The 23829-nt window shown below is 43.2% G+C and overlaps 1 pseudogene; it reads right to left on the reverse strand.

The window, feature by feature from the left end:
* Nucleotides 1-4068: 4068 nt before the first annotated feature.
* Nucleotides 4069-10434, reverse strand: LOC135533544 (RNA demethylase ALKBH5-like; annotated as a pseudogene).
* Between the last annotated feature and the right edge of the window lie 13395 nt (nt 10435-23829).

The following is a 23829-nucleotide window of genomic DNA, read 5'->3' on the forward strand; positions in this document are numbered from 1 at the left end:
TAGTGATGAAGTCAACCTCTGCTCTACTTTGAGCCAGGAGAGATTGACATGCATGTCATTCATGTTCGCTCTCCATGTGCATTTAAGGGCCAAGTCCTCTTTGTGGCACCAGAGTACACAGTAGATCAGTAAATCATTATTGTCAATATTAGTGTGTTTTGTGATGACTGAGCCATCTGACTAATGAATGATGGAGCGGAGTTGACCCTTTTTGTCCTGCACTCTCTGTGCTTGTCACTCTCTGGGCCTGTCACTCTCTGGGCCTGTCACTCTCTGGGCCTGTCACTCTCGGGGCATGTCACTCTCTGGACCTCGACCTGTCACTCTGGTCCTGTCCCACTCTGGTCCTGTCCCACCTCTCCCAGGAGGAGTAGAAATTTACAACCACTAACTCTGGTCCTGTCCCACTCTGGTCCTGTCCCACTCTGGTCCTGTCCCCCTCTCCCAGGAGTAGAAAATTTCAACCACTCAGGCCAATAAGAAGAGAAACAGTTTAGGAAGATATTATTTTAAAACGGAAGCATTTTTGTGGAAGAGTTCTTTTTTTACAGTTTAAACTAAAACCTAAACAGATCATTGCTATTATGTATCAGTCCACAGTTCTTTATACATAAACCCTGTCAGTCGAATAGCCGGTTTACAACAGGGCTTCATTGAACAAACCCCCCCCACACTCATCTGCATCCCAAATGGCTTCCTGTAGTGAACTAGGTTTGACCAGGACCCATTGGGCTACCCCCCCGGTCTAGCAAAGTGCACAGCACAGGGAACAGTGTACCTATAGGACATGTTATACAGTCCACAGTTCCTCTGTGTAACAGGCAGTAAACCAGCCAGTCAGTCAGCTCTGTTCATAAATGTCTTTAAACTGTACATCTTATTACAAACAATGTTACATACATGTCATCATCATCATCATGGCATCTGAACAGACACAAACTAAGAAGTTAGCCCACTCCCGAACGGCTCCCTGTTCCATATTATAGTGCACTACTTTAGCCACTATGTTTTAGGTGTTAATTAGGTGTGGCTGACCCTCTGGCCAGTAGTAGTGTTACCTAGGGAACAGGATGGTGGCTGACCCTCTGGCCAGTAGTAGTGTTACCTAGGGAACAGGATGGTGGCTGACCCTCTGGCCAGTAGTAGTGTTACCTAGGGAACAGGATGGCGGCTGACCCTCTGGCCAGTAGTAGTGTTACCTAGGGAACAGGATGGTGGCTGACCCTCTGGCCAGTAGTAGTGTTACCTAGGGAACAGGATGGTGGCTGACCCTCTGGCCAGTAGTAGTGTTACCTAGGGAACAGGATGGTGGCTGACCCTCTGGCCAGTAGTAGTGTTACCTAGGGAACAGGATGGTGGCTGACCCTCTGGCCAGTAGTAGTGTTACCTAAACAGGATGGTGGCTGACCCTCTGGCCAGTAGTAGTGTTACCTAGGGAACAGGATGGTGGCTGACCCTCTGGCCAGTAGTAGTGTTACCTAGGGAACAGGATGGTGGCTGACCCTCTGGCCAGTAGTAGTGTTACCTAGGGAACAGGATGGTGGCTGACCCTCTGGCCAGTAGTAGTGTTACCTAGGGAACAGGATGGTGGCTGACCCTCTGGCCAGTAGTAGTGTTACCTAGGGAACAGGATGGTGGCTGACCCTCTGGCCAGTAGTAGTGTTACCTAGGGAACAGGATGGTGGCTGACCCTCTGGCCAGTAGTAGTGTTACCTAGGGAACAGGATGGTGGCTGACCCTCTGGCCAGTAGTAGTGTTACCTAGGGAACAGGATGGTGGCTGACCCTCTGGCCAGTAGTAGTGTTACCTAGGGAACAGGATGGTGGCTGACCCTCTGGCCAGTAGTAGTGTTACCTAGGGAACAGGATGGTGGCTGACCCTCTGGCCAGTAGTAGTGTTACCTAGGGAACAGGATGGTGGCTGACCCTCTGGCCAGTAGTAGTGTTACCTAGGGAACAGGATGCCGTTGGAGCTGAACAATAAAAAGGGATATAGCATAGATATATGTTTTCTAGAATATGCAACAGAACGTTTGACTGGCCGGTCGGACCGGTGAAAGGGGGGGGGTGTTGACACGGTTACCACGGTTACAGCGGGACGTACCGCTTGGAAAAACGTTCAGGTAGAAATATGCTATGTAGAAGAAACACGCCTCTCTGACAGACGTAGAATAAGGAACTGTGGTCGGCTCTATCCGTGACATTTCTAGCCGCTCACGTTTCACAACGTTTCACGTTCGGCGACTGAACGTGGCCCCTGGACTGGTGTTCAGCTGTAACCACAATTAAAGTTCTGGAGGGAGGAGGGGGTTTGAAAAACGTACTGACGTGACTCCTCTCCACCCCTTCTGAATGGAAACGTTTCATTAAGTCTACGGGCCAAATCAGCACCTGAGAATTGGTGATTTGTCTAATTGATCAGCGGAAATAAAAGCTCCTCGCGAATCCAACAGTCTGTGGACAGACTGCTACTTATGCCATTTATGTTAGGTGCATCTGTCCACAAGAGAACGAGCCCCCCGCCCCTACCCTCGCCCGTCCTTCAGCCAAACTAACAATAAAATAACAAACAATCAACCAATGGGGAAAAGTCAAGGTAAAGATGTAGAAGTAAAAGAGGTGACTGCAACAACAAGTCCTGTAGTAAACAACGTAACATGCAGGACGGGGGGCTTAGAGAAACTAGAGGAAGATGTGGCTCTGGTCCAAGGCGTCATTACTGTAGGTCCCCCCCCAGGCAGACGGAGGCCCCCCCCCAGGCAGACGGAGGCCCCCCCCCCCCAGGCAGACGGAGGGCCCCCCCCCAGGCAGACGGGGCCCCCCAGGCATTATACGGAGGGCCCCCCAGGAGACGGGGCCCCCCCCAGGCAGACGGAGGGCCAGAGCTATGGAAAACGGAGGGCCCCCCAGGCAGACGGAGGGCCCCCCCTATAATGGGCCCCCCAGGCAGACGGAGGGCCCCCAGGCAGACCTGGCCCCCCAGGCAGACGGAGGGCCCCCTCTCTGTCTATGATTATCAGGGTACATGGATACAGGCGGTTACAGGGGAACGCTCAGGACCAGAGCTATGGAAAACACTGATCCAGGAACAGATACTACCTCCCTATAATGGTTCAGGGTGACAGGGTAGATCACTGACCCAGGAACAGATACTACCTCCCTATAATGGTTCAGGGTGACAGGGTAGATCACTGACCCAGGAACAGATACTACCTCCCTATAATGGTTCAGGGTAGATAACTGACCCAGGAACAGATACTACCTCCCTATAATGGTTCAGGGTGACAGGGTAGATCACTGACCCAGGAACAGATACTAACGGACAAATCTGGCCAGCTTGTAGAACAAAAAACCTGGAAATTACTTTCCTCTGGTTCGTTCAGCCAGTCCTACTGGTTCGTTCAGCCAGTCCTACTGGTTCGTTCAGCCAGTCCTACTGGTTCGTTCAGCCAGTCCTACTGGTTCGTTCAACCATTCCTACTGGTTCGTTCAGCCATTCCTACTGGTTCGTTCAGCCAGTCCTACTGGTTCGTTCAGCCAGTCCTACTGGTTCGTTCAACCATTCCTACTGGTTCGTTCAGCCATTCCTACTGGTTCGTTCAGCCATTCCTACTGGTTCGTTCAGCCAGTCCTACTGGTTCGTTCAGCCATTCCCACTGGGGAAATGAACGGAGGGGGTTTGGGGATAAATGCTGAAGAATAAGATCTGAGGTTAACACAGGCTGGGGAGGTGTTGTTGTGGTTCTCTGATAATATCAGTCAGTTAACATCACCTTAATGACACCATCCATCTCCCCCATAGGGTCTCTGTCCAATGAACCACGGAGGAGTTAGTTCCTACAGAAACACCATTCATCTCCCCCATAGGGTCTCTGTCCAATGAACCACGGAGGAGTTAGTTCCTACAGAAACACCATTCATCTCCCCCATAGGGTCTCTGTCCAATGAACCACGGAGGAGTTAGTTCCTACAGAAACACCATTCATCTCCCCCATAGGGTCTCTGTCCAATGAACCACGGAGGAGTTAGTTCCTACAGAAACACCATTCATCTCCCCCTCTGTCCATAGGGTCTCTGTCCAATGAACCACGGAGGAGTTAGTTCCTACAGAAACACCATCCATCTCCCCCATAGGGTCTCTGTCCAATGAACCACGGAGGAGTTAGTTCCTACAGAAACACCATTCATCTCCCCCATAGGGTCTCTGTCCAATGAACCACGGAGGAGTTAGTTCCTACAGAAACACCATTCATCTCCCCCATAGGGTCTCTGTCCAATGAACCACGGAGGAGTTAGTTCCTACAGAAACACCATTCATCTCCCCCATAGGGTCTCTGTCCAATGAACCACGGAGGAGTTAGTTCCTACAGAAACACCATTCATCTCCCCCATAGGGTCTCTGTCCAATGAACCACGGAGGAGTTAGTTCCTACAGAAACACTGTTTACAAGGACATGGGGGGGGGGGGGCAGCGTAGCAACAGGGGGGCATTGTAGCAACAACAGAACTTCCCACAGTCTTTACTGTAACCCCGCCCTCTGTCCTCAGGCCAGTCTCTGATTGGCTGACAGCCTCGTGGCGTGTTCCATCCACCCGAGCATGCAGGGGGGGTTTAACAGACTGACGATCCAACGCCCTCACTCACACACACACACTCTCTCTCTCTCTCTCTGAGCCCATCCAGTCCGGTGTTCAGTGACGCCGCATCTTGACCTTGCGTGACACGTCGCCGTCTTGGCTCCGCCTCCAGTAGTTCTCGGAGCTGTTGCTACGGCGATGAAGGCGGGACGAAGAGGAGGAGGACGATTCTCCTCCTTATCCATCTCCAGAACCCTCGGTCTGACAGAGAGAGAAGAAGAGTTAGGGGGGAGGGGCTCTAGTCCTGTATCTCAGGTAGGAGGAGTTAGGGGAGGGGCTCTGGTCCTGTATCTCAGGTAGGAGGAGTTATGGGAGGGGCTCTAGTCCTGTATCTCAGGTAGGAGGAGTTAGGGGAGGGGCTCTGGACCTGTATCTCAGGTAGGAGTTAGGGGAGGGGCTCTGGTCCTGTGTGTGATTGGAGGAGTTAGGGGAGGGGCTCTGGTCCTGTGTGTGATTGGAGGAGTTAGGGGAGGGGCTCTGGTCCTGTGTGTGATTGGAGGAGTTAGGGAGGGGCTCTGGTCCTGTGTGTGATTGGAGGAGTTATCTGGTCCTGTGTGTGATTGGAGGAGTTAGGGGAGGGGCTCTGGTCCTGTGTGTGATTGGAGGAGTTAGGGGAGGGGCTCTGGTCCTGTGTGTGATTGGAGGAGTTAGGGGAGGGGCTCTGGTCCTGTGTGTGAGTACCTGTGTGCAGCGTCTGGGTCAGCTCTGCGGTGAGAGCGTTTGGCCTTCAGAGGGGCGTGTCTCTCAGGGGGGGAGGGTTTAGGGGAGGGGCTCTGGTCTACACGGGGAGCATCTGGTCTCGTCCTGCACACACACCCATACCACACCATAGACACACACACACACACACACACAGAGAGAGAGAGAGTTAATGCAATAGCCTGACGCCACAGTCAACCTGCTAACTCCTGGTTGTCATGGTGACAGACATACTTCCTGAGGATGATGACGGCTCGTCTCTCCTTGATGTCCTGGGGGCGGATACAGTGGGTGATGTCGTCAGCCGCGTAGCCACTGAGAGGAGAGAGAACACTATGACATCACACCTCTCCCTCTCACACTCTCTCTCTCTCCACCTCCCTCGCCTACCTGAGGACAGTAACACTTCCTCTCCTGACAGGAAGCTCAAGGACGGGCTCGGACACTCTGATTGGTTTAAACTGGAAGCGGCAGCCGAAGCAGAGGGCCGAGTCTGAGAAGAAGGACACGGATACGATTGGCCGGGCGAAGATGTGGGGCGGGTCGACATGTGACACGATGCAGCCGCCTGGTTGGTAGTCGTTGATCACCGCTGAGTTCACAAAACCTACAGGACGACAACAACAACAACATCAACAACAGGCTTTTCCTGGAGACAGGGTTGAGTAACGAGCAGGATGTTAGAGGTTAAAAGTTATTACCTTCAGGTACGACCCCGCTGGCGACCAGTTTAGTGATGACGAGGTCGTGAACCCAGGTCGGGATGTCGTCCACCTCTCCTTTAGGGTACAATCTCTCCTGACCTGGTCCTCTCTTCTCTAGCTGGGCCCCGTATGTATAGCCCTGGAAGGCGAGACGAGGTGAAAGAGAGAGGAAGAGAGGGGTTTAGAGAAAGAGAGAGGAAGGAAGAGAGGGGTTTAGAGACAGAGAGAGGAAGGAAGAGAGGGGTTTAGAGACAGAGAGAGGAAGGAAGAGAGGGGTTTAGAGACAGAGAGAGGAAGGAAGAGAGGGGTTTAGAGACAGAGAGAGGAAGGAAGAGAGGGGTTTAGAGACAGAGAGAGGAAGGAAGAGAGGGGTTTAGAGAGAGAGGGGAAGGAAGAGAGGGGTTTAGAGAGAGAGAGGAAGGAAGAGAGGGGTTTAGAGAGAGAGAGGAAGGAAGAGAGGGGTTTAGAGAGAGAGAGGAAGGAAGAGAGGGGTTTAGAGACAGAGAGGAAGGAAGAGAGGGGTTTAGAGACAGAGAGAGGAAGGAAGAGAGGGTTTAGAGACAGAGAGGGAAGGAAGAGAGGGTTTAGAGACAGAGAGGAAGGAAGAGAGGGTTTAGAGACAGAGAGAGGAAGGAAGAGGGGGTTTAGAGACAGAGAGGGAAGGAAGAGAGGGGTTTAGAGACAGAGAGAGGAAGGAAGAGAGGGGTTTAGAGACAGAGAGAGGAAGGAAGAGAGGGGTTTAGAGACAGAGAGAGGAAGGAAGAGAGGGGTTTAGAGACAGAGAGAGGAAGGAAGAGAGGGGTTTAGAGACAGAGAGAGGAAGGAAGAGAGGGGTTTAGAGACAGAGAGAGGAAGGAAGAGAGGGGTTTAGAGAGAGAGAGGAAGGAAGAGAGGGGTTTAGAGACAGAGAGAGGAAGGAAGAGAGGGGTTTAGAGACAGAGAGAGGAAGGAAGAGAGGGGTTTAGAGACAGAGAGAGGAAGGAAGAGAGGGGTTTAGAGACAGAGAGAGGAAGGAAGAGGGGTTTAGAGACAGAGAGAGGAAGGAAGAGAGGGGTTTAGAGAGAGAGAGGAAGGAAGAGAGGGGTTTAGAGACAGAGAGGAAGGAAGAGAGGGGTTTAGAGACAGAGAGAGGAAGGAAGAGAGGGGTTTAGAGACAGAGAGAGAAGGAAGAGAGGGGTTTAGAGACAGAGAGAGGAAGGAAGAGAGGGGTTTAGAGACAGAGAGAGGAAGGAAGAGAGGGTTTAGAGACAGAGAGAGGAAGGAAGAGAGGGTTTAGAGACAGAGAGAGGAAGGAAGAGAGGGGTTTAGAGACAGAGAGAGGAAGGAAGAGAGGGGTTTAGAGACAGAGAGAGGAAGGAAGAGAGGGGTTTAGAGACAGAGAGAGGAAGGAAGAGAGGGGTTTAGAGACAGAGAGAGGAAGGAAGAGAGGGGTTTAGAGACAGAGAGAGGAAGGAAGAGAGGGGTTTAGAGACAGAGAGAGGAAGGAAGAGAGGGGTTTAGAGACAGAGAGAGGAAGGAAGAGAGGGGTTTAGAGAGAGAGAGGAAGGAAGAGAGGGGTTTAGAGACAGAGAGAGGAAGGAAGAGAGGGGTTTAGAGACAGAGAGGAAGGAAGAGAGGGGTTTAGAGACAGAGAGAGGAAGGAAGAGAGGGGTTTAGAGACAGAGAGAGAAGGAAGAGAGGGGTTTAGAGACAGAGAGAGGAAGGAAGAGAGGGGTTTAGAGACAGAGAGAGGAAGGAAGAGAGGGGTTTAGAGACAGAGAGAGGAAGGAAGAGAGGGGTTTAGAGACAGAGAGAGGAAGGAAGAGAGGGGTTTAGAGACAGAGAGAGGAAGGAAGAGAGGGGTTTAGAGACAGAGAGAGGAAGGAAGAGAGGGGTTTAGAGACAGAGAGAGGAAGGAAGAGAGGGGTTTAGAGACAGAGAGGAAGGAAGAGAGGGGTTTAGAGACAGAGAGAGGAAGGAAGAGAGGGGTTTAGAGACAGAGAGAGGAAGGAAGAGAGGGGTTTAGAGACAGAGAGAGGAAGGAAGAGAGGGGTTTAGAGACAGAGAGAGGAAGGAAGAGAGGGGTTTAGAGACAGAGAGGGGAAGGAAGAGGGGTTTAGAGAGAGAGGGGAAGGAAGAGAGGGGTTTAGAGACAACGAGAGGAAGGAAGAGAGGGGTTTAGAGACAGAGAGGGGAAGGAAGAGAGGGGTTTAGAGAGAGAGGGGAAGGAAGAGAGGGGTTTAGAGACAACGAGAGGAAGGAAGAGAGGGGTTTAGAGACAGAGAGGGGAAGGAAGAGAGGGGTTTAGAGAGAGAGAGAGGAAGGAAGAGAGGGGTTTAGAGAGAGGGGAAGGAAGAGAGGGGTTTAGAGACAGAGAGAGGAAGGAAGAGAGGGGTTTAGAGAGAGAGGGGAAGGAAGAGAAGGGAAGGAAGAGAGGGGTTTAGAGAGAGAGGGGAAGGAAGAGAGGGGTTTAGAGACAGAGAGGAAGGAAGAGAGGGGTTTAGAGACAGAGCGAAAGAGGTGAGGAGAGAAAGATAGGAGTGTTAGAGACAGAGAGGAAGATGGAGGGGGGTAGAGACCGAGAGAGGAACAACAGGTGTGTGACCTCACCTCTCCAAAGAAATATTTATTCCGTAGCGGTGCCCGATCTACGGTGTGGTCCCGGTAAAGCCCCGCTTCTCCGTTAGCAACCACCTCATTTATCTTGCCCTCAATGACATCACAGTCCTCTTTAGAGAAGACCTCTACCTGAACAATGCCACTCTGGACACGCCTCGCCTCCTGGAGGGAGAGAGAGATGGAGGGAGAGAGAGAGTGATGGAGGGAGAGGGAGAGAGTGATGGAGGGAGAGAGAGTGATGGAGGGAGAGAGAGTGATGGGGGAGAGAGAGTGATGGAGGGAGAGAGAGTGATGGAGGGAGAGAGAGTGATGGAGGGAGAGAGAGTGATGGAGGGAGAGAGAGAGATGGAGGGAGAGAGAGATGGAGGGAGAGAGAGTGATGGGGGAGAGAGAGTGATGGAGGGAGAGAGAGTGATGGAGGGAGAGAGAGTGATGGGGGAGAGAGAGTGATGGAGGGAGACAGAGTGATGGAGGGAGAGAGAGTGATGGAGAGAGATGGAGGGAGAGAGATGGAGGGAGAGAGAGAGATGGAGGGAGAGAGAGAGATGGAGGGAGAGATGGAGGGAGAGAGAAATGGAGGGAGAGAAATGGAGGGAGAGAGAAATGGAGGGAGAGAGAAATGGAGGGAGAGAGAAATGGAGGGAGAGAGAAATGGAGGGAGAGAGAGAGATGGAAAGGGAGAGAGAGAGATGGAAAGGGAGAGAGAGATGGAAAGGGAGAGAGAGATGGAAAGGGAGAGAGAGATGGAAAGGGAGAGAGAGATGGAAAGGGAGAGAGAGATGGAGGGAGAGAGAGATGGAGGGAGAGAAAGTGGGGGGAAAAGGCAGAAATATTGAATGATACTTTGAATTGGATTCATCTCAGAGAAGTTCAGTGTCAACAGCAGGTCCAGGGTCATCATACCTGCTCACGGGACTCCACAGGCTCGACCTCATCCTCGGAGGAATCTCGGTGCTTCCGCTTCCGGCCGTTCCCGTTACTACTACCTCCGTCGGTAACTTTAACTTTCCTATTTTTGTAACTGTCGTCCTTATCGGTAACTCTGTTTTTGTAATTGTCCCGGTGAGGAGTCATGGACTTCAGCTTTTCCCGCAGGTCGGAGAATCCACTGGCTGACATGTTTTATTTTATATATATTGAACAATATAAAATGTAGGAGTTGGTTATATTATAGTTATTTCACTTCCATAATTGTCCGTCTGTAGACGCGGGGACCGGGAGGCTCCCGGTGACCGTCCTCACGGTAGTTATGTTGTGATGTGGCTAACAACTTAGCTCACTTAAAACGGGTTGTTTTCCAACCAAAAAAAGTCGACGATTCAAGTAGTAAATTTATACTATTTTTACGAGTTAAATGACACGGAATGAATCTGCGTCTATTAGTTTAGTCGTTGCGTTATTCCTGTCCTGTTATTGGACTATTTTCATGTGAATACAGGCTAGATAGTTAGCATGGCTAACTGGTTAGCAACCCGTTCAGCAACAGTGTCGGAAGTACTAAAACGGTATTTCAAGTGACGAGGCAAAATCGGTAAAAAAAATAATAATAATTATGTTCTTAGGGTCTTGTCTTGTCCATATGATTTTTAACGGAAGCTTTTTATTTTATTTTTAAATCGTTATTATATAAGTAAAACTCGTTAAAAAACAAAACAACACCTCTAGTTCTGAGCACCACGCATTTCTCATTCCTCTGACCCGGGGGTTGAACCAACTACAGACTCGGGGACTTTCTTCTTGGCGGATCGCATCCAACTGTTCGGTGTGGTTTTATACACTGCCACCTACTGGACTGGAGTGAGAGGGCAGTTCACCGACGTGGTCGGTCTTTTATTTTATTTATTTTTATTTCACTTTATTTAACCAGAACAAATTCTCATTTACAACTGCGACCCTGACCAAGATAAAGTGAATTCACCAATTTGTAAGTCGCTCTGGATAAGAGCGTCTGCCAAATGACTTAAATGTAATGTAAATGATAAAGCAAAGCAGTTCGACACATACAACAATGCAGAGTTACACATGGAGTAAAACAAAACATACAGTCAATAATACAGTAGAAAAATAAGTCTATATACGATGTGAGCAAGTTTGGCGAGATAAGGGAGGTGAAGGCAAAAAAGGTCTACATTCAATTCTCTTCATTAGTCTTGTTCCTCTAAGAAATAAATTAAATAGAGCCCCTTGACATCACCGGCTACACTCATTTTTAAAAAGCCACTTACCCCATTCCCACACACTTTGACCCCTATCTGCTCCTTTCACCATGCCAACGGTCTGAGAGGACGGGACACCCCCCACCTCAACACACTAACTCTTCTGAAGTCAACATTTCATATACTCCAAATACATCTCTGCTGCTGCCATCACAGCATCTATTTTTTCCTGTTGTTTTTACATTCCGTTTATGTGGTACAGTTTTATAAACGTTGTTATGAATGCTAAGATCTGTCTCAGCCTCCAGTATTTATGCTGCAGTAGTTTATGTGGTACAGTTTTATTACCATTGTTATGAATGCTAAGATCTGTCTCAGCCTCCAGTATTTATGCTGCAGTAGTTTATGTGGTACAGTTTTATAACCGTTGTTATGAATGCTAAGATCTGTCTCAGCCTCCAGTATTTATGCTGCAGTAGTTTATGTGGTAGTTTTATTACCATTGTTATGAATGCTAAGATCTGTCTCAGTCTCCAGTATTTATGCTGCAGTAGTTTATGTCGTACAGTTTTATAATGATTGTTATGAATGCTAAGAAGCCAACCTTTACTGAAGTATAAATCAAGTGTTGGCCGATCCCTAATGCGCTGGAACACATTCTACTACTCACAGGGATGCTCTTAGGATCCCCCTCGCCCCGTGACCCATCCTCCTCGACTTTCTTCACTGCCTCAGCATACAACACCTTCTGCACGACTCTGACTCTGGCCCTTTCAACCTGCCTGTCTCACACCGGAGACTTTCTGATCACCCCCTCTACAGTTAACACACACACCATTATCCACCTTCAGATCCCCATCGAGGAGAGGAGTAAAACTCATCCCTTCACCTATTAACAAGTTGACTCTCTCTCTGACAGGTAAACTCATCCATTCACCTATTAACAAGTTGACTCGCTCTAACAGGTACACTCATCCATTCACCTATTAACAAGTTGACTCTGTCTAACAGGTAAACTCATCCATTTACCTATTAACAAGTTGACTCTCTCTCTGACAGGTAAACTCATCCATTCACCTATTAACAAGTTGACTCTCTCTCTGACAGGTAAACTCATCCATTCACCTATTAACAAGTTGACTCGCTCTAACAGGTACACTCATCCATTCACCTATTAACAAGTTGACTCTGTCTAACAGGTACACTCATCCATTCACCTATTAACAAGTTGACTCTCTCTAACAGGTACACTCATCCATTCACCTATTAACAAGTTGGCTCTGTCTAACAGGTAAACTCATCCATTTACCTATTAACAAGTTGACTCTCTCTCTGACAGGTAAACTCATCCATTCACCTATTAACAAGTTGACTCTCTCTGACAGGTAAACTCATCCATTCACCTATTAACAAGTTGACTCTGTCTAACAGGTAAACTCATCCATTCACCTATTAACAAGTTGAATCTCTCTTACAGGTAAACTCATCCATTCACCTATTAACAAGTTGACTCTCTCTGACAGGTAAACTCATCCATTCACCTATTAACAAGTTGACTCTGTCTAACAGGTAAACTCATCCATTCACCTATTAACAAGTTGACTCTGTCTAACAGGTAAACTCATCCATTCACCTATTAACAAGTTGACTCTCTCTGACAGGTAAACTCATCCATTCACCTATTAACAAGTTGACTCTCTCTAACAGTTAAACTCATCCATTCACCTATTAACAAGTTGAATCTCTCTGACAGGTAAACTCATCCATTCACCTATTAACAAGTTGACTCTCTCTGACAGGTAAACTCATCCATTCACCTATTAACAAGTTGACTCTCTCCGACAGGTAAACTCATCCATTCACCTATTAACAAGTTGAATCTCTCTAACAGGTAAACTCATCCATTCACTTATTAACAAGTTGACTCTCTCTGACAGGTAAACTCATCCATTCACCTATTAACAAGTTGACTCTCTCTCTGACAGGTAAACTCATCCATTCACCTATTAACAAGTTGAATCTCTCTAACAGGTAAACTCATCCATTCACCTATTAACAAGTTGACTCTCTCCGACAGGTAAACTCATCCATTCACCTATTAACAACAGTGCCATCCGTTTTGTCACTAAAGCACCTTATACCACCCACCACTGCGACCTGTATGCTCTAGTCGGCTGGCCCTCGCTACATATTCGTCGCCAGACCCACTGGCTCCAGGTCATCTACAAGTCCATGCTAGGTAAAGCTCCGCCTTATCTCAGTTCACTGGTCACGATGGCAACACCCATCCGTAGCATGCGCTCCAGCAGGTGTATCTCACTGATCATCCCTAAAGCCAACACCTCATTTGGCCGCCTTTCGTTCCAGTACTCTGCTGCCTGTGACTGGAACGAATTGCAAAAATCCCTGAAGTTGAAGACTTTTATCTCCCTCACCAACTTCAAACATGTGCTATCTGAGCAGCTAACCGATCGCTGCAGCTGTACATAGTCTATTGCAAAATAACCCACCCATTTTCACCTACCTCATCCCCACACTGTTTTTATTTATTTACTTTTCTGCTCTTTTGCACACCAGTATCTCTACCTGTACATGACCATCTGATCATTTATCACTCCAGTGCTAATCTGCAAAATTGTAATTATTCACCTACCTCCTCATGCCTTTTGCACACAATGTATATAGACTCGCCTTTTTTGTACTGTGTTATTGACTTGTTAATTGTTTACTCCATGTGTAACTCTGTGTTGTCTGTTCACACTGCTATGCTTTATCTTGGCCAGGTCGCAGTTGCAAATGAGAACTTGTTCTCAACTAGCCTACCTGGTTAAATAAAGGTGAAATAAAAAATAAAAACAAGTTGACTCTCTCTGACAGGTAAACTCATCCATTCACCAAATAACAAACATGGTGAATCAAACAATCATCCCTCATGGTGATTTACCATGCTCTATCTGATCTGCAGTCTTACGTACCCAGAACATGCCCTGACGTTGCTCTATCTGATCTGCAGTCTTACGTACTCAGAACATGCTCTGACCCCTCATGAGGATTACAGTATTGTGGCCACCACTCATATCAAGGTTTCTCTATTCATCCCTTCATACAATACAGTTGACATGATTTCTATATTTCACCCTTGACTTGACTACTGTCTTCTGTAGGGATTTAGTGGTGATATTGTCCCTTTACAATACAGTAATTTAGTGGTGATATTGTCCCTTTACAATACAGTAATTTAGTGGTGATATTGTCCCTTTACAATACATTAATTTAGTGGTGATATTGTCCCTTTACAACACAGTAATTTAGTGGTGATATTGTCCCTTTACAATACAGTAATTTAGTGGTGATATTGTCCCTTTACAACACAGTAATTTAGTGGTGATATTGTCCCTTTACAATACAGTAATTTAGTGGTGATATTGTCCCTTTACAACACAGTAATTTAGTGGTGATATTGTCCCTTTACAACACAGTAATTTAGTGGTGATATTGTCCCTTTACAATACAGTCATTTAGTGGTGATATTGTCCCTTTACAATACAGTAATTTAGTGGTGATATTGTCCCTTTACAACACAGTAATTTAGTGGTGATATTGTCCCTTTACAACACAGTAATTTAGTGGTGATATTGTCCCTTTACAACACAGTAATTTAGTGGTGATATTGTCCCTTTACAACACAGTAATTTAGTGGTGATATTGTCCCTTTACAATACAGTCATTTAGTGGTGATATTGTTCCTTTACAACACAGTCATTTAGTGGTGATATTGTCCCTTTACAATACAGTCATTTAGTGGTGATATTGTCCCTTTACAATACAGTCATTTAGTGGTGATATTGTCCCTTTACAATACAGTCATTTAGTGGTGATATTGTCCCTTTACAACACAGTAATTTAGTGGTGATATTGTCCCTTTACAACACAGTAATTTAGTGGTGATATTGTCCCTTTACAATACAGTAATAATTTTTTAGCCTGAAATATGTACAGCATTTTTATTCAAGTGTATTCATTTACAAACTAAACAACATCCACATGATACAAACAGTCTGACAAACTAGACAACATCCACATGATGTAAACAGTCTGACAAACTAAACAACATCCACATGATGTAAACAGTCTGACAAACTAGACAACATCCACATGATGTAAACAGTCTGACAAACTAAACAACATCCACATGATGTAAACAGTCTGACAAACTAAACAACATCCACATGATGTAAACAGTCTGACAAACTAAACAACATCCACATGATGTAAACAGTCTGACAAACTAGACAACATCCACATGATGTAAACAGTCTGACAAACTAAACAACATCCACATGATGTAAACAGTCTGACAAACTAGACAACATCCACATGATGTAAACAGTCTGACAAACTAGACAACATCCACATGATGTAAACAGTCTGACAAACTAAACAACATCCACATGATGTAAACAGTCTGACAAACTAAACAACATCCACATGATGTAAACAGTCTGACAAACTAAACAACATCCACATGATGTAAACAGTCTGACAAACTAAACAACATCCACATGATGTAAACAGTCTGACAAACTAGACAACATCCACATGATGTAAACAGTCTGACAAACTAGACAACATCCACATGATGTAAACAGTCTGACAAACTAAACAACATCCACATGATGTAAACAGTCTGACAAACTAAACAACATCCACATGATGTAAACAGTCTGACAAACTAAACAACATCCACATGATGTAAACAGTCTGACAAACTAGACAACATCCACATGATGTAAACAGTCTGACAAACTAAACAACATCCACATGATGTAAACAGTCTGACAAACTAAACAACATCCACATGATGTAAACAGTCTGACAAACTAAACAACATCCACATGATGTAAACAGTCTGACAAACTAAACAACATCCACATGATGTAAACAGTCTGACAAACTAAACAACATCCACATGATGTAAACAGTCTGACAAACTAAACAACATCCACATGATGTAAACAGTCTGACAAACTAGACAACATCCACATGATGTAAACAGTCTGACAAACTAGACAACATCCACATGATGTAAACAGTCTGACAAACTAGACAACATCCACATGATGTAAACAGTCTGACAAACTAGACAACATCCACATGATGTAAACAGTCTGACAAACTAAACAACATCCACATGATGTAAACAGTCTGACAAACTAGACAACATCCACATGATGTAAACAGTCTGACAAACTAGACAAACATCCACATGATGTAAACAGTCTGACAAACTAAACAACATCCACATGATGTAAACAGTCTGACAAACTAGACAACATCCACATGATGTAAACAGTCTGACAAACTAAACAACATCCACATGATGTAAACAGTCTGACAAACTAAACAACATCCACATGATGTAAACAGTCTGACAAACTAGACAACATCCACATGATGTAAACAGTCTGACAAACTAGACAACATCCACATGATGTAAACAGTCTGACAAACTAAACAACATCCACATGATGTAAACAGTCTGACAAACTAGACAACATCCACATGATGTAAACAGTCTGACAAACTAAACAACATCCACATGATGTAAACAGTCTGACAAACTAAACAACATCCACATGATGTAAACAGTCTGACAAACTAGACAACATCCACATGATGTAAACAGTCTGACAAACTAGACAACATCCACATGATGTAAACAGTCTGACAAACTAAACAACATCCACATGATGTAAACAGTCTGACAAACTAAACAACATCCACATGATGTAAACAGTCTGACAAACTAACAACATCCACATGATGTAAACAGTCTGACAAACTAGACAACATCCACATGATGTAAACAGTCTGACAAACTAGACAACATCCACATGATGTAAACAGTCTGACAAACTAAACAACATCCACATGATGTAAACAGTCTGACAAACTAGACAACATCCACATGATGTAAACAGTCTGACAAACTAAACAACATCCACATGATGTAAACAGTCTGACAAACTAAACAACATCCACATGATGTAAACAGTCTGACAAACTAGACAACATCCACATGATGTAAACAGTCTGACAAACTAGACAACATCCACATGATGTAAACAGTCTGACAAACTAGACAACATCCACATGATGTAAACAGTCTGACAAACTAAACAACATCCACATGATGTAAACAGTCTGACAAACTAAACAACATCCACATGATGTAAACAGTCTGACAAACTAAACAACATCCACATGATGTAAACAGTCTGACAAACTAGACAACATCCACATGATGTAAACAGTCTGACAAACTAAACAACATCCACATGATGTAAACAGTCTGACAAACTAAACAACATCCACATGATGTAAACAGTCTGACAAACTAAACAACATCCACATGATGTAAACAGTCTGACAAACTAAACAACATCCACATGATGTAAACAGTCTGACAAACTAAACAACATCCACATGATGTAAACAGTCTGACAAACTAGACAACATCCACATGATGTAAACAGTCTGACAAACTAAACAACATCCACATGATGTAAACAGTCTGACAAACTAAACAACATCCACATGATGTAAACAGTCTGACAAACTAGACAACATCCACATGATGTAAACAGTCTGACAAACTAGACAACATCCACATGATGTAAACAGTCTGACAAACTAGACAACATCCACATGATGTAAACAGTCTGACAAACTAAACAACATCCACATGATGTAAACAGTCTGACAAACTAGACAACATCCACATGATGTAAACAGTCTGACAAACTAAACAACATCCACATGATGTAAACAGTCTGACAAACTAGACAACATCCACATGATGTAAACAGTCTGACAAACTAAACAACATCCACATGATGTAAACAGTCTGACAAACTAAACAACATCCACATGATGTAAACAGTCAGTGACAAACTAAACAACATCCACATGATGTAAACAGTCTGACAAACTAGACAACATCCACATGATGTAAACAGTCTGACAAACTAAACAACATCCACATGATGTAAACAGTCTGACAAACTAAACAACATCCACATGATGTAAACAGTCTGACAAACTAAACAACATCCACATGATGTAAACAGTCTGACAAACTAAACAACATCCACATGATGTAAACAGTCTGACAAACTAGACAACATCCACATGATGTAAACAGTCTGACAAACTAGACAACATCCACATGATGTAAACAGTCTGACAAACTAGACAACATCCACATGATGTAAACAGTCTGACAAACTAAACAACATCCACATGATGTAAACAGTCTGACAAACTAAACAACATCCACATGATGTAAACAGTCTGACAAACTAAACAACATCCACATGATGTAAACAGTCTGACAAACTAGACAACATCCACATGATGTAAACAGTCTGACAAACTAAACAACATCCACATGATGTAAACAGTCTGACAAACTAGACAACATCCACATGATGTAAACAGTCTGACAAATCTGAAAACAGTCTGACAAACTCCATCCACATGATGTAAACAGTCTGACAAACTAAACAACATCCACATGATGTAAACAGTCTGACAAACTAGACAACATCCACATGATGTAAACAGTCTGACAAACTAAACAACATCCACATGATGTAAACAGTCTGACAAACTAAACAACATCCACATGATGTAAACAGTCTGACAAACTAAACAACATCCACATGATGTAAACAGTCTGACAAACTAAACAACATCCACATGATGTAAACAGTCTGACAAACTAAACAACATCCACATGATGTAAACAGTCTGACAAACTAGACAACATCCACATGATGTAAACAGTCTGACAAACTAAACAACATCCACATGATGTAAACAGTCTGACAAACTAAACAACATCCACATGATGTAAACAGTCTGACAAACTAAACAACATCCACATGATGTAAACAGTCTGACAAACTAGACAACATCCACATGATGTAAACAGTCTGACAAACTAAACAACATCCACATGATGTAAACAGTCTGACAAACTAAACAACATCCACATGATGTAAACAGTCTGACAAACTAAACAACATCCACATGATGTAAACAGTCTGACAAACTAAACAACATCCACATGATGTAAACAGTCTGACAAACTAGACAACATCCACATGATGTAAACAGTCTGACAAACTAGACAACATCCACATGATGTAAACAGTCTGACAAACTAGACAACATCCACATGATGTAAACAGTCTGACAAACTAAACAACATCCACATGATGTAAACAGTCTGACAAACTAAACAACATCCACATGATGTAAACAGTCTGACAAACTAGACAACATCCACATGATGTAAACAGTCTGACAAACTAAAACATCCACATCCACATGATGTAAACAGTCTGACAAACTAGACAACATCCACATGATGTAAACAGTCTGACAAACTAAACAACATCCACATGATGTAAACAGTCTGACAAACTAGACAACATCCACATGATGTAAACAGTCTGACAAACTAAACAACATCCACATGATGTAAACAGTCTGACAAACTAAACAACATCCACATGATGTAAACAGTCTGACAAACTAAACAACATCCACATGATGTAAACAGTCTGACAAACTAAACAACATCCACATGATGTAAACAGTCTGACAAACTAGACAACATCCACATGATGTAAACAGTCTGACAAACTAAACAACATCCACATGATGTAAACAGTCTGACAAACTAAACAACATCCACATGATGTAAACAGACAACATCCACATGACAAAAACTAAACAACATCCACATGATGTAAACAGTCTGACAAACTAAACAACATCCACATGATGTAAACAGTCTGACAAACTAAACAACATCCACATGATGTAAACAGTCTGACAAACTAAACAACATCCACATGAAACAGTCTGACAAACTAAACAACATCCACATGTAAACAGTCTGACAAACTAGACAACATCCACATGATGTAAACAGTCTGACAAACTAAACAACATCCACATGATGTAAACAGTCTGACAAACTAAACAACATCCACATGATGTAAACAGTCTGACAAACTAAACAACATCCACATGATGTAAACAGTCTGACAAACTAAACAACATCCACATGATGTAAACAGTCTGACAAACTAAACAACATCCACATGATGTAAACAGTCTGACAAACTAGACAACATCCACATGATGTAAACAGTCTGACAAACTAAACAACATCCACATGATGTAAACAGTCTGACAAACTAAACAACATCCACATGATGTAAACAGTCTGACAAACTAAACAACATCCACATGTAAACAGTCTGACAAACTAAACAACATCCACATGATGTAAACAGTCTGACAAACTAAACAACATCCACATGATGTAAACAGTCTGACAAACTAAACAACATCCATCATGATGTAAACAGTCTGACAAACTAGACAACATCCACATGATGTAAACAGTCTGACAAACTAAACAACATCCACATGATGTAAACAGTCTGACAAACTAAACAACATCCACATGATGTAAACAGTCTGACAAACTAAACAACATCCACATGATGTAAACAGTCTGACAAACTAAACAACATCCACATGATGTAAACAGTCTGACAAACTAAACAACATCCACATGATGTAAACAGTCTGACAAACTAACAACATCCACATGATGTAAACAGTCTGACAAACTGACAACATCCACATGATGTAAACAGTCTGACAAACTAAACAACATCCACATGATGTAAACAGTCTGACAAACTAAACAACATCCACATGATGTAAACAGTCTGACAAACTAAACAACATCCACATGATGTAAACAGTCTGACAAACTAAACAACATCCACATGATGTAAACAGTCTGACAAACTAAACAACATCCACATGATGTAAACAGTCTGACAAACTAAACAACATCCACATGATGTAAACAGTCTGACAAACTAAACAACATCCACATGATGTAAACAGTCTGACAAACTAAACAACATCCACATGATGTAAACAGTCTGACAAACTAGACAACATCCACATGATGTAAACAGTCTGACAAACTAAACAACATCCACATGATGTAAACAGTCTGACAAACTAAACAACATCCACATGATGTAAACAGTCTGACAAACTAAACAACATCCACATGATGTAAACAGTCTGACAAACTAAAACAACATCATCACATGATGTAAACAGTCTGACAAACTAAACAACATCCACATGATGTAAACAGTCTGACAAACTAAACAACATCCACATGATGTAAACAGTCTGACAAACTAAACAACATCCACATGATGTAAACAGTCTGACAAACTAAACAACATCCACATGATGTAAACAGTCTGACAAACTAAACAACATCCACATGATGTAAACAGTCTGACAAACTAAACAACATCCACATGATGTAAACAGTCTGACAAACTAAACAACATCCACATGATGATGTAAACAGTCTGACAAACTAAACAACATCCACATGATGTAAACAGTCTGACAAACTAAACAACATCCACATGATGTAAACAGTCTGACAAACTAAACAACATCCACATGATGTAAACAGTCTGACAAACTAAACAACATCCACATGATGTAAACAGTCTGACAAACTAAACAACATCCACATGATGTAAACAGTCTGACAAACTAAACAACATCCACATGATGTAAACAGTCTGACAAACTAAACAACATCCACATGACAACATCCACATGATGTAAACAGTCTGACAAACTAAACAACATCCACATGATGTAAACAGTCTGACAAACTAGACAACATCCACATGATGTAAACAGTCTGACAAACTAAACAACATCCACATGATGTAAACAGTCTGACAAACTAAACAACATCCACATGATGTAAACAGTCTGACAAACTAAACAACATCCACATGATGTAAACAGTCTGACAAACTAAACAACATCCACATGATGTAAACAGTCTGACAAACTAAACAACATCCTGACAAACTGATCCACATGATGTAAACAGTCTGACAAACTAGACAACATCCACATGATGTAAACAGTCTGACAAACTAAACAACATCCACATGATGTAAACAGTCTGACAAACTAAACAACATCCACATGATGTAAACAGTCTGACAAACTAAACAACATCCACATGATGTAAACAGTCTGACAAACTAAACAACATCCACATGATGTAAACAGTCTGACAAACTAAACAACATCCACATGATGTAAACAGTCTGACAAACTAACAACATCCACATGATGTAAACAGTCTGACAAACTAGACAACATCCACATGATGTAAACAGTCTGACAAACTAAACAACATCCACATGATGTAAACAGTCTGACAAACTAAACAACATCCACATGATGTAAACAGTCTGACAAACTAAACAACATCCACATGATGTAAACAGTCTGACAAACTAAACAACATCCACATGATGTAAACAGTCTGACAAACTAAACAACATCCACATGATGTAAACAGTCTGACAAACTAAACAACATCCACATGATGTAAACAGTCTGACAAACTAGACAACATCCACATGATGTAAACAGTCTGACAAACTAGACAACATCCACATGATGTAAACAGTCTGACAAACTAAACAACATCCACATGATGTAAACAGTCTGACAAACTAAACAACATCCACATGATGTAAACAGTCTGACAAACTAAACAACATCCACATGATGTAAACAGTCTGACAAACTAGACAACATCCACATGATGTAAACAGTCTGACAAACTAGACAACATCCACATGATGTAAACAGTCTGACAAACTAAACAACATCCACATGATGTAAACAGTCTGACAAACTAAACAACATCCACATGATGTAAACAGTCTGACAAACTAAACAACATCCACATGATGTAAACAGTCTGACAAACTAACAACATCCACATGATGTAAACAGTCTGACAAACTAACATCCACATGATGTAAACAACATCCACATGATGTAAACAGTCTGACAAACTAAACAACATCCACATGATGTAAACAGTCTGACAAACTAAACAACATCCACATGATGTAAACAGTCTGACAAACTAAACAACATCCACATGATGTAAACAGTCTGACAAACTAGACAACATCCACATGATGTAAACAGTCTGACAAACTAAACAACATCCACAACATCAACATCCATGATGTAAACAGTCTGACAAACTAAACAACATCCACATGATGTAAACAGTCTGACAAACTAAACAACATCCACATGATGTAAACAGTCTGACAAACTAGACAACATCCACATGATGTAAACAGTCTGACAAACTAGACAACATCCACATGATGTAAACAGTCTGACAAACTAGACAACATCCACATGATGTAAACAGTCTGACAAACTAAACAACATCCACATGATGTAAACAGTCTGACAAACTAAACAACATCCACATGATGTAAACAGTCTGACAAACTAAACAACATCCACATGATGTAAACAGTCTGACAAACTAAACAACATCCACATGATGTAAACAGTCTGACAAACTAAAACATCCACAGTCTGACAAACATCCACATGATGTAAACAGTCTGACAAACTAAACAACATCCACATGATGTAAACAGTCTGACAAACTAGACAACATCCACATGATGTAAACAGTCTGACAAACTAAACAACATCCACATGATGTAAACAGTCTGACAAACTAAACAACATCCACATGATGTAAACAGTCTGACAAACTAAACAACATCCACATGATGTAAACAGTCTGACAAACTAAACAACATCCACATGATGTAAACAGTCTGACAAACTAGACAACATCCACATGATGTAAACAGTCTGACAAACTAAACAACATCCACATGATGTAAACAGTCTGACAAACTAAACAACATCCACATGATGTAAACAGTCTGACAAACTAACAACATCCACATGATGTAAACAGTCTGACAAACTAAACAACATCCAGATGATGTAAACAGTCTGACAAACAAACAACATCCACATGATGTAAACAGT

The sequence above is a fragment of the Oncorhynchus masou genome, unplaced genomic scaffold (assembly GCF_036934945.1).
Source record: "Oncorhynchus masou masou isolate Uvic2021 unplaced genomic scaffold, UVic_Omas_1.1 unplaced_scaffold_2438, whole genome shotgun sequence".
In the NCBI taxonomy this organism is placed as follows: domain Eukaryota; kingdom Metazoa; phylum Chordata; class Actinopteri; order Salmoniformes; family Salmonidae; genus Oncorhynchus; species Oncorhynchus masou.